General features: G+C 41.8%; 1 protein-coding gene across 1 annotated transcript in view; it reads right to left on the reverse strand.

Annotated features, from left to right (window-relative positions):
- edaradd (EDAR-associated death domain) overlaps window positions 1–12,189 on the reverse strand; it is a 31,814-nt gene extending 19,625 nt beyond the window's left edge. The window contains exon 1 of the mRNA XM_042333434.1: window positions 12,167–12,189. The gene's annotated coding sequence lies outside the window, so the exon portion shown is untranslated. The remainder of the gene's footprint in view (window positions 1–12,166) is intronic.
- Between the last annotated feature and the right edge of the window lie 524 nt (window positions 12,190–12,713).

The following is a 12,713-nucleotide window of genomic DNA, read 5'->3' on the forward strand; positions in this document are numbered from 1 at the left end:
TAAATTCCTGTGAAGCGCTTGAGAAGGTCCTATAAGGGGCTTCGTATAGTATTCACGTGGGCTGATAACTGGCTAATGAAGTTTTATACAGATAAATACAAGGTACTACAATTAGGAAGTAAGAATAAGAAGCAACGACTGGGATAGACTTGTCAATGGGGAAGTTGAAAGATATCTACGGGTGATAGTTGTCCCAATGCTCATATGTCAAAACACTGTGAAGCAGCAATAAACAAGGCAAACGGATTGCTGGGCTACCTTGCCAAATCAGTCGAGTTCAGATCCCCAGACGTCATACTATATTAAGGTTAGAGTACTGCATACAGTTCCGATCGCTGTGACATAAGGGGGCTGCCCAAAAGGCAGTGCAGAGCAAAGCTCCACTTGTTGTTCCCTTTAGTACTGGGGATCAACAAATGCTATCATCCCCAGTGTTAAAGGATTGAGCTATGAACAACGATTGGACAAGCTGGACATCTTCAACCTTGAAAGGAAATGTTTCAGAAGGGACCTTATAGAGGTATATAAAACTTTCAACAAGATTGAAATAGTATACTCAGAACAATATTTTAAGATGGACCAAGACAATAGAACAAGCAGACATAGGTTTAGAGTTCCACAAATATCATGACAAAGACCAGGAAGTTTTTCTTTACACATAGGGTAATTAACAGCTGGTACAGGTAACCAGGAAGGGTTTTTGTGGCAAACATACTGAACTTACTTAAAAATCAGTACAATATGATTTATTTCAGAAATTATTCATGTTTAGCTCAATGACTTGCCAGAACAAACCACTGTCTAATGCATGTTAGAATTTACACTTTTTGTATAATGTTAGAATCATAATAGATGTTGCGAACGGATTAACTTTTAAGTTAAGTGTGTTGTGGGCAGCTGGACTGAAACTCCCTGCACATACACGAGATAACGGACTGTCTCAAGGACAGTGTGTTTGTGTGTGTGAGGCACGTACACCCCATGAGGTGTTCACGTGAACCCAGCATGATTTCGACCGGGTGATCTAATATCAGCACCATGATTGGATGAATATTGGTATAAGAGTTCCGATAACTTTGTGTACGGGGCCGTCCCGGAGACAAGGATACGGGAGATGGAGCCGTCCCGGGTCGTGGAGACAAGGATATGGGAGATGGGGCCATCCCGGGCTGCGGAGACAAGGCTACGGAGATGGAAGACTGAGAGCTGGAAACACTAAGACTGAGGATATCAGATGGAAGATTGAAAGCTGTAAGCAAGAAGACTGAAAGCATGAAGAATCAAGCTTGTGTGCTGGAAACACACAGTGTTGAACTCTTGAACTCGAGATATCTATAGTAGTGTTATTCTGTTATAAGATCTGTTGATTGTACCGGCCTTTGATCTGACCCATCGGGATATTGGGGAATAACGAACGAATTATAATAAAACAGTTTGATATCTGGTTAGAGGAATTAGCGTTATTTCCTTGCAGATTTGGCTGATTTTATTTTCTAACATGCAGTACATGCTGATTTGATTGTAGATGTAAGTGATCGCTGCCAAAGAGCTTCAAACAATTGGAGAAATGTCTCCCTATTTCAATTAGTATCATTTCAAGGTGTCCTTAATAGTGTAACCAGAACTATAGACATCGTTTATGAGAAATATAGAATATACAGTCTTAGGGAAGAGACATCATCTTATGGGTCAATTTGTTTAAGACAGTGTATACAGCATATTCTAAAGCATTTGTTTTGCAAAGTAAGTCACTTGTGAAAAATGGACCACAGAGCAAGCAAGGATTCTTTATTGTTATTCACAAGGTTATGACGAAATTGAAAGGAAGGAATACTTGATCATCATAAATTCAACGCTGAGGCAATAACAAAGGGGAAAGAAATTCACAACACAATTAAATATTGCCCATAGTCTGAACCTTTGTCAGTGAGGCAATTTCATCTCCAAAAGACAATCATTTGGTTACTACTTTATGATTAACTAACTGTACCCATTGCAGCTGCGCTTGCAACCAAAGAATCCAATATGGAATGTAGATTGACACACAGACAGACATTTCATCTTTATCTATACTCATCTGGGAGGACTCCTGTGGGGCGACTCCTTTTGGGAGGACTCAGTGGGAGGACTCGGTGCTTTAAAAATATAATTTGTTGTTGTTGCCGCGACTTAGCTTCATTTGTGTTCTTTATTTTATTCCCGCCACTTGGCTAGGCACGTGTTCTGTGATGCAGGATGCCGCAGTGCCACAGTCAGCCATCGCAGCCACCAGGCGTAAATGCAGTGCGTGGCTACATATGTAGTTGCCCTATGAAGCACAATGCCACAGCGCTATTTTGACTCTGCCACCACGTGTAACTGCAGCAAAAAATGCACAAATGAAAAAAACTCATGAATGATAGCAGATACCTGAAAACAAATATGCCCATGTTACTCCTAGATGCAAGACCTTTCTGATGAGGTATAAATCATGCTTCTACGTCAATCAGTTGTTGAGATCCTTCTTGAAGCGCAGACAGACATTGTCGTTTTATTAGTATAGAAGATAAATAGAAGATTATGACCATCAGTTGTTCCCTAAGTAAATTAAAAAAATCTAAGTGCCAGTACTGAATAATCTATATTGTTACTCCGCCAAACATTTTTAACCCTCAGTTCCTGTTAAGTCTGCAAGCAAGCCCTAATGATAGGCCGTGGCTGGACAAGCAACGAGAAGCTTGACAGTGTTCAACAACAATTGACATGTATATTGGAAGGACTTCCCAAAGAAGCTTCTGACTGGAAGCTCTCAAGATGGGGGCGGTGGGGGGGAGGAAAAGTAACCAAAAGCATGGTCACAAAGACAGTTCTCAAGGCAGGTTTTGAAGACAGGAAGAGAACGGGAGCAGTGGAGAAACTCATGAATGGAGTTCCAGAGATTGGGGACAGAATGGTCGAAAGCTTCACAATAGCAAGCTGCGCAGTTTTAGCTGGTTAAACTAAATCCATGTACTAAATTCATACCCCAGTGCACACTCTGGAATCCTTAAAACAACCTTGCCAACCTGCACCTAAAGTCTCCTGGATTATATAAGCAACCAAGAAAGTGTGTTCTCTGTACCAAATAATGAGCAGGGGGTGCCACTGGTGACATCAGTACTATTCCCACACACATTAGGCCACTCACAAGAAGTGGCAACTCTGATTTCAACCATTTTTCACCCTTTGCTTAGAACGTGGCCTCGGAGCCATTGGACTCAGAGGGCTGTGTTAGAATGAGATTCCCTTGTACACAAGGTGATACCACTATTCTGTGCCTCACTAGAGTGTGAGTTTGCTTAACACCACAAGTGAATACAATACCAGTGCAGACTGCTTAGCTCCTTATACAAGTGCACAGGTTGCCACTGAGCTCTGCCACAATCAGCGACCTGACAGCGGGACCAGTGGCCATTGTTTTCCACAGACTCTCTACAATGTCCAATATTTGGGATGTGAGTTACTTTGCACTTCACGTGGAACACTTAGTATTATACTTGTTTGGTTTATAGGCTCTTAAGCATGGTAATAGGTTTCCACTTGTGCAAGACACTTAGCTGATCAAAAACAAAAGCACGGCACCAACAAAGATGCAAAAAACAATGAATATGAAAGACGAAGAAAACAACTGTAATATTGTAATTTTAAGAGAAACATTATTAGTGTATTATCTATTAGGCAATTGTTGTGTAGGGTAAGAATTGACACCAAAATGATCACACACTAACAAGAATAACAACTTGCATTTATATAGCGTTCACACATGGGGTAGCACCTCAGAGCACTTAACAGTGGCGGAGCCTAAAGAGTGCATATGATGCTCAGCAACCACCAAAGAGTTCACTGCAGGAAACACTAATTTTCCTAGTATAGATTTGATCACGATTTCCTTATAGATTATAGATTCACAAATATGTCAGTGAATTTCTGTGGAAACAATAAATAAGCTTGCTTTTGTTCAGATTTCACTTTTGATAAGGTGGTCAATGAAAGGAAACTTATATGTATTCTGTTGATGATTTATGATAATTCTGCATTAAAATAATCCAGGCCTGAGTTTGCTCCTGATAAGAGTAGGTGAAGGGATGTGTTGCTAACTGCACCAGAAAATTTTAAGAGCCCCACAATGCAGGATATCCATCTACACTTTCATATTTTTTGCCATTGCCATTTCTAGAATGCAGTTTTCTACACCAGTTACTTTTAAAAATTAAACAATCCTTAAAACAGCAACAAAAACAGCAAGTGCTCCTTAAAGCAGCAACAAAAAGTTGCTGTTTAATCAGTGTTAACATTGATTTGATTTCTATAGAAATTATTCCTTTTTATATCTGAATCCTTTATCACTTTTATTTAAGGCAATATGGAGGCCATGACATAAAACAAAAACATGTAGAGAAACAGGTTAAGAGACAGCGGAGGTGAGAGAAACAGGGTCATCCAACAAATTTATCTTGCATCTGTGGTTACTCTTATCATCCTTATCCTGCAATTGTGCACATCTGTTTGTTTCCCCAGCTTCTCAATTTAAGCAGTAAGATCACTAGATGAAGAAGGTGGTTTGGCCCATCTAATTTCTACAGTTACTCATCCTACCGTCCACCCATCATAGCATCAAGCTGCTTTTTAAATGAGTCCAGTGTCCTGGCCTCAACCACTATTTCTGGCAACCTGTTGCAGTCATCAATTATGTTAAGCTCAGGGTAAAGAAGAGTTTTCTAGTGTCTGGTGTCCTTAAATTGCCCTTTGCAACACAAAGCTTTCATCTACTTGTCCTATTGCCTTGGTCTTGGTATATCCTAAAGTATTATTCTAAGGGCTTCCTGTAAAGTTCTGATGGCTTCCTGTAAAACTCTGACTTAAAGATTGTCAAAGTGAATAAACAAACATCCCTTACAAAGCTTTCAACAACAACAACAACAAGATTCCATTTATAGAGCGTCTTTCACGTCAGAAGGACGTCCCAAGGCGCTGTACAGTTGGGGTCAGGACCCGAGCAGGGGGGAAATGTTCAGGGGGAGGGAAGGGAGGGAGCGAGGAGGGGGTAGAGAGTCGAGAGGGGAGCTGAAGGCACGGTCAAAGAGAAAGGTCTTGAGACCGGCCTTGAAGGAGGAAAGGGAGGAGGCGGCGAAGGCACTGGGGGATAGAGTTCCAGAGCCTCGGGGCTGAGAGGCTGAAGGCCCGGCCACCGATGGTAGGGCGGTTGGGGCGGGGGATTTGGAGCAGACCGGAGCCAGAGGAATGGAGGGTACGGGCAGGTAAGTAGGGGGATAGTAGGTCAGAGAGGTAGGAGGGAGCAAGGCCATGAATGGCCATGTAGGTGAGGATGAGAATCAGCATTTGTTTGGCAATATTATGTGTTTTTCTTTCCTTCTGTGGGACCTTGCATTAAAATTTATTATTCTGTTGATGTTATTTTAAACAATTTTGTTAGCAAAGGTGACAACAGGATTATCTGTGGCATAGAGGGTGGTTGTTTCACACAAACTAGATTAAACATATTGCTATATATGCACCCAATTTTAAAAGTTGTTTTGCCTAAAATTAGAACATTTACAAACCCTCAGAATGGGAGCACTATTTCTATAATTTGAAGAGAGATTAACTAAACTATTTTATTTCTAACATAGATTCTCACCTAGAGAACTAATATAAAAAAAGTAAATATGTGGAACATTTCAACACTTTTGGCCCCAAACAGGTTTTTACAATTTATTCAATTGAAAATAAAGCAAAGTTATTTGGTCAGGTTGAGTATAAATACAGTTTCCTACTATGAAATGCCATGCCACTGAAAATAATATTGCATTCACTTCCAGAGTTATACAAAGGGACGTGAACCAGGCCAAAGACAAGCTATTAGATTGAGTGTATTTTACGTTAAGTTTCCATGGACATTCCCAGCTTACTTACTGTATAGCTAAAAATGTCTTCTCTTCCCCCTTTCCTAAAATTACTTTCACCTCATACCTCAGGATGATGCAGTTTTACTGAGGATGCTAACTGCATTTGTGTGAACTACAGAAAATGTATTTTTTTTAAAAAAATGAATACACATTGTAGCCCATATCCCCTCAAGGCAAGAACCAAATGATGTCCCCACCCCATTAAGAGTTTATGCCATTGAACGCAAGTGATGCCGACACTCTTGTACAGGCAAGCCCAAAACTAATAACCCCACGCAACTCCTGAAAATTGTCCTCCAGCTACACATAATTTTTATTATATTGTACATAGATTCAACTCATATCTTTCCAGCATTCTTTAAAGAGATAAATGCAGGTAAATGAAAGCACAGTTGAATACGACACTCCTGAAAAAAGTTGAAAGATAATAACCTTGCATTTGATATAGCTCCCTTCACATCTGGAAATATGGCATTATGCTGGATGGTCAAATCTAGAGAGTTGCAAGAAATTCTTAAAATTAGAACTAAACTGATTCAAAGTGAAATCGGAAATATTTCTTTATTCAAAAGGTTGTGAGAATGTGTAATACGCTGTCCAAGAAGGCCAAAGATCAAAGAGATGGATAGATATTCGGGAAATAAGTGTATTACAGGAGAAAAAGTGGGCTTAAAGAAAAGTCATAATCTAATAAAATATTGGAACATGAGGGTGAATGGCCTACGCCTGTACTTCAGCTCTACCTCTTTAAAGAGCTGCCCTGACCCATATAGTTCCTTTCTGGCTATTGGATTCAAGAGTTCTGTGCTTGAATGAGCTGACCTTAAAGTTTGAAAATGTAAACCGAACAAAAAATGTGAAGCTTCAGCACTCAGCTGTCCCAATTCCATCCCTATCCCATTTCCAGGTTTGTTTTGTACATGGGAAAAGACAGCAAAGCAAGCCTTTTGATCAACTTCCGGGTAATGGCAGTTATTAGCGGAAACTGGGAAGCAAAGCGTATGTGTGTGTTCAATAATCTTCAAAAGGAAAATAAAGTAAGGACACTTTTTAGATGGAGAAAAAGTATCCAGGTGGACTGTTAATTATAGGGTGCAGATCTTACTTTACAGCACCTGCTACATAGATACAACTCTCAAGTATAAAATCAGCCATCTGAAACATAAGCATATGATCTTATGCTTAATCATACTCTTAAGCATGATTCGACAATCCTGTATAACATAGCCCATATGTGCAACAAAGCTACGTAATGATATTTTATAGGTTTTGATAAAACACAGAGTGATTTTGATAAACCACATGTTGAGGTTGAATAGCTCTGGGGGCAGTATATTCAACCTCAACATGTGGTTTATCAAAATGGCTCTTGTTAACCTATGCCTACTACCATACAGAATTAAGTAAGCAGGATGTGACCCTCCATTACAATCTATCTCTGGGATTTCCATGCGTAGGTGGAATTCATGGAAAACTCATCTTGGTTTGGATACTCTTAATCATGCTGATGGGTTTCTACATGAGTCAGACACCCAGCTGATCAAAAAAACCTCAGAACCTGTAGTGAGAGGAATTTACAATTGGTTTAGTATTTTCTACTGAATAAAGTATGACTTTGCAATTAGGGATAATAATCATCACATGTTTCTTCAATATCTCTCTCAATCTCAACATTATCTTTGTTAAAAATGTTCCCCATGTCTCATAAAATTGTATCTAATCTTATGAGTTTTATACAAATAAAATTGTATCTAATTTTATATACCTCAGCAAAACATCTCTGTCCTTTCTTCCATAGGAAGTGGGAAGGCAAATGGGGGTGGAAGGTGAATTTAGAAGTGATATCAGACACACGTCATTACTTAAAGAATTAAAATTTTTTGGAATAAACCACAAAGCAAGGTAATAGATACAAAATTGTAATTATCCAAAAGGCAATCAGATACCCTGATTGAATACACACATATAATAATAATCTTTGCTTTTGATATAGGATCTTATCACATCTCTGAGACGTTCCCTATCCTTTAAAGGATCCAGTTCAAGATCCTGGTCCTCACATACAAAGCCCTCCATGGCCTCCCCCGACCCTATATCTGCGACCTCCTAACACCCTACCAAACCTCCGTTCCCTCCACTCAGCCGGCTCTTACCTGCTCCACGTCCCCCGACCTACCCGCCCCACCATTGGCGGGAGAGCCTTCAGCCACTCTGCCCCCAACCTCTGGAATTCCATCCCCTCGCCCCCTCCTTAGCCGCCTTCAAGTCCCGCCTCAAGACCCTCCTCTTCAACCATGCCATCGGGCAGCCCACTTCCCCTCCCCTCCCTTACCCCCCCAACCCCAGCTCGGGTCTAAAATACTGTACTCTGTCCAGCGCCTTACAAATATAATCTTGTTGTTTCAAAGAGCTTCACAGAACATACTGTAAAGTGAATTGACTGTATATTTTGTGGGCAAAATGCAGCAGCTAATTGCGCACAGCAGAGTCCCACAAACAGTCGTGGATTGAGTGACCAAGTTATTATTATTTTTTTTAAGGAATTATTACCCCCAGAAAAGCAATCCGCCAATCAACTGACAACTGGATTCCTACTTACTGCTAGATAAACAGTGGCGTGTGGAGTAAGGAAACTTGCCTAGCGTTTTGCCCTGCCTGGGAATCAAACCCATGTCTTTCGCTTGCGAGGCAAGTGCTCTAACTGTAACAGGACTCTAAGTCACATGAGATATGAGGTTCACATCTCACATGAGATATGAGGTTCAGCAAATCAAAAATGACCTTTCCTCATCCATAATTTTGTTTTGTCTTCTATTATCCTGAGGTGGGGCAGAGCTGAGCTGGCTTCAAAGTGACCCTGATTACCAAAGTTTACCAAGTCAACCCTCTGTGGCTGGTTCCCAAGCCAGGCAGTACTCCAGCGCATGTCAATACAAGCTATGTGTTAGCTGGTTGAATTCCAGTAGTATCCCAACATACATTTTGTGGTTCCCAAGCTTGGCTCTTGCCTACCTGCACCTAATACTCTTCAGGATTAAGTAGGCAGAATACTTCCCTCCATGGAGAGAGTGTACATTCTATTCCAGACATAGGGAAATTACCGTATGTAGGTGGATATAACTAGATGTGAAACTTACAATCTGCTTTGGGTATTCCAAAAAATGTGATGGGTTTCTGCGTGTCAGACACATAGCTGACCCAGAAAAAATTGTTACGTCAGCACCAACCAAGATTATGAAATTGAACTGCAGCAGTTGTATGAAACAAGTTACAGCTCCTGGGGCATCCTTCAATGGCTCATTTTCAATCAGTATACTGTAAAGATAATAATCCTGGGATTTGGTATAATGTCTATCATGGCAAAGCGCTTCACAGGATTTACTGTGAAATGGAGTGGCTGTATATTTGTAGGCAAACCAGCAATACAATTGTGCACAGCAATGTCCCACAAACAAACATGAAACAAATTACCAATTTGTATCTGGAGGATTGTTGCCCAGGACACTGGGAGAAACTCCCTTCTCTTTTCGCATGGTGCCATGGAATCTTTAACGTCCAGTTGAACAGGCAGACTGAACCTCGGTTTAACGTCTCATTCGAAGGACAGCACCTTCGACAATGCAACTCATCCTCAGCACTGCATTGGAGTGTCATCAGACTATACGAATTCCAAGTCCTGAGGTGTGACTTGAACCCACAACCTCAAAAGGCTAACGCTGAACCAGGTTGACACACAGTATTACTAACGGCTTAAAGGAGAAGTTACGTCTGTGGATTAAGTTATTCTGCGTCACTTTTGTAAAAAAAAGCATTTATATTTAAAAACTAAAGGCAGATTTAGTTGGGCATTAATTTCTATCATATTAGTTTACATTTTCCAAGATATAAACGACCACTTGGGCCTCTCTGCAAATTGGTTTTGAAATCTGGGATGGTTAAGACACACTTGTCTAGCCAGTAGAATGTGAAAGTGCATATAATGGCCCAACCCTAGTTCATTTATAAGGTGTAAATGACCAGATAGAATCAGCTTGGTTTATTCCAATCCAATGTCTACTAGAATAAAAGCATAATGTGCATAAACTGTCTGTAATACACTGGCATTCTCCAGTTAGATCACAGAATGGTGGGGGTGGGGACAGAAGGGTAGGTTAGCAGGGTCTCCTTGGGGCTGAACTGACCAAGATTGACAAAGGAATGTCAGAATTGAGTCAACCGTCTGTGGCAGTCTCAGGTGGTCCGATTCCTGAGCCAGTCGGATCTGCAGTACTCCAGGGCACTGCTGATGTCAGTTCGGCCAGTGTGACTCATTGGTATAAAAGGGAGGGATAGACTGGCCATTGGGGACAAAGATTCTACCCATTTGGCTCCTGTTAACCCTACAAGTCAAAGTCAAAGGCCTAATGGGTAGGGTAATCTTAGTTGGACAAGCAGCTTGAAGCTTGTCATACAGTGTTTTCAATGGCAAGCTATGCGGTTTTAGCTGCTTAAACTCCAGCAGTAATCCAGCTCACATTCTGTAGCCTTCAAACCTTCGTTCTAATATTCATACATAACTTTTCAATTGAGATCTGTGCAAAATTGTAATACTGAATCATTATTGATCTCAGCCAAAGCCTCCAGACAAGTGGGGCAACCTCCTTGTCCTCCTTCCCCAAGGAAAAGAAACAAACATTTTGGTGGGGAATGCTATTTGTATGGCTATGTTCATGCTTTCAGGATAGCAAGGGATGATTTCTTTATACACAGTTGTAAAAGAAACAAGTCAAGTTATCCTTCGAGAATTAAATTCTCAACCACAATATCTCATGTGTGGTTTAAAATGGGAGAAGGACAGCGACGAGGTAAGTAGGGGCTATCTGAATTGCACTTCCAAGAATTCCAAGTCAACTCTGCAGTGATGTTGCCAAAAAATAATGTCAACACACAGACCTGGCATTCAGCAGCAAAGATGCTGGTGCTGCCAATGGCCAAACAGTCAATGGCTGTTACTTCTCAAATGATAGATTAAAATTAGCATGAATCATTGTCAAACGGATAACCAGTTGATCCTGAATTATCATAAGGACATATTATATCATAAGGACAAAAAAAAATCAAAATAAATGAGACTTATTTCTCATGCGAGGCTCTTCCTAGACAGAATTGTTTCCTCTGTAATGTTTATCTGTTTAACCACTATTTATAAACATGAAATTCACCAACATTGTCACTGTAAAAAAAAACTGGAATGAAACCGCCAAGACACATACGGAAACCGTCCACATTGCTTAAGAGTGTCCAAATGAAGCTGAGATTTCCATGCATCCCACCTACACATGCATTTAATTTATTACATGAATAAAGGATTTTAATTTGATTTACTACATCAATAAATAATCTGTCAGATTAATGTCCATTAATGAGTTCATTCATTTGACAGATTTACAGGTGACATGCAAGAAATGAACGCAAAACAATACAAAGCAAAAACATAAAATCTGATAGAACCAAGGCTCAAGATTCAAATCTCGGTAGAGAAGGGAAACACGAGCATTGATTCCAAAGCAGCCGTGGAGACGCAAATATTTTTTGCTGACAGGAAAAAAAGGAGTTTCGCACAGAACAAAGATGCACGGTACTAACTCGAGAACGAATGACCCCAGTTCCTGGCAGGTCAGATGCAAGACTCCTCGGTCCGCACTTGAAGCACGTTAAGGCGTCTAAACATGAACGGTACCGCATTAATAATAGCAACTGAAACAAGACAGAAGGACAGCCAAACTGCCATCCAATGAAGCCAAACTCTCGCTCCAAACCCTGTTGGATGACTTCCATTTCCACAGACCAGACCACAGGTTAATCCAACAAAAGTGACAACAACAACAACAACAACAACAATTACTTTCAAGTCGGGAGGACACCCCAAAGACACACACACACACACAGACAGACACACACACACCAAATGTCAACCCAACTCACTTGCACCGACTTGAAGACTGATGCCAAACAGCAGCAGGAGAGAGAGAGAGAGAGAGAGAGAGAGAGAGAGAGAAAAAAAAGGGGAGTTGAAGAAAAAGAAACGTAAAGGAAAAAATATTTATCTCTCTCTCTCTCTCCACCCACTCAACCCAACCCAACCAATTTCTCCCCAACCCCCCTCCCTCTCTCTCTCTCTCTCTCTCTCTCTACCCCCTCTTTCCGTCTGCGGGTCGGGAGAAGCTAAATAAAGAGATGCCCACGGGCTCGGGTTACAGTACCTTCAGGTACTTGTCCATCCTCCTCCTCCTCCTCCTCCCCGCTGCTGCTGCCCCAGTGGAGCGGCCATGCCCGCGGGACGGGCTCTATCCCAGCAGCTCTCTCCTGCGGGTGCAACCACCAGGAGGGACACCAGGCAGACTGTGCTGTGCTGGAGGAGAGGGCGGGTGGAGGGGGGGGGGGGGGGGTGGGGGGGGAGGGGGTCATGTAAGCATCGGGGCTCACTTCCTGGAACATGCACTTAAGATGCATTTAGGGCGGGCGGTTCTCTTTCTCTCTCTCCCTCTCTCTCTCCCTCTCCCTCTCTGAGCCACAGCCGCTTGTGTAACCGCACAGGGCAGTGATGAGCGATTGAGCAGTGACAGCAGCTCCCGGGCTGCCCCCCCCCCACCCCACCACCCCACCCCGTGCCAACAGCTAACCACTGAGCCGCGATGAGCCGCGATGCGCTGCGCTGCGTGTGAGTGAGTGAGTGAGTGAGTGAGTGCCCACACAATCACTGCAGTTTCACTATAAGTTGCAGTCGTGTTGGAAATACCACCAGCTTCC

This window comes from Callorhinchus milii, unplaced genomic scaffold (assembly GCF_018977255.1).
Source record: "Callorhinchus milii isolate IMCB2004 unplaced genomic scaffold, IMCB_Cmil_1.0 Scaffold3, whole genome shotgun sequence".
Lineage (NCBI taxonomy): Eukaryota > Metazoa > Chordata > Chondrichthyes > Chimaeriformes > Callorhinchidae > Callorhinchus > Callorhinchus milii.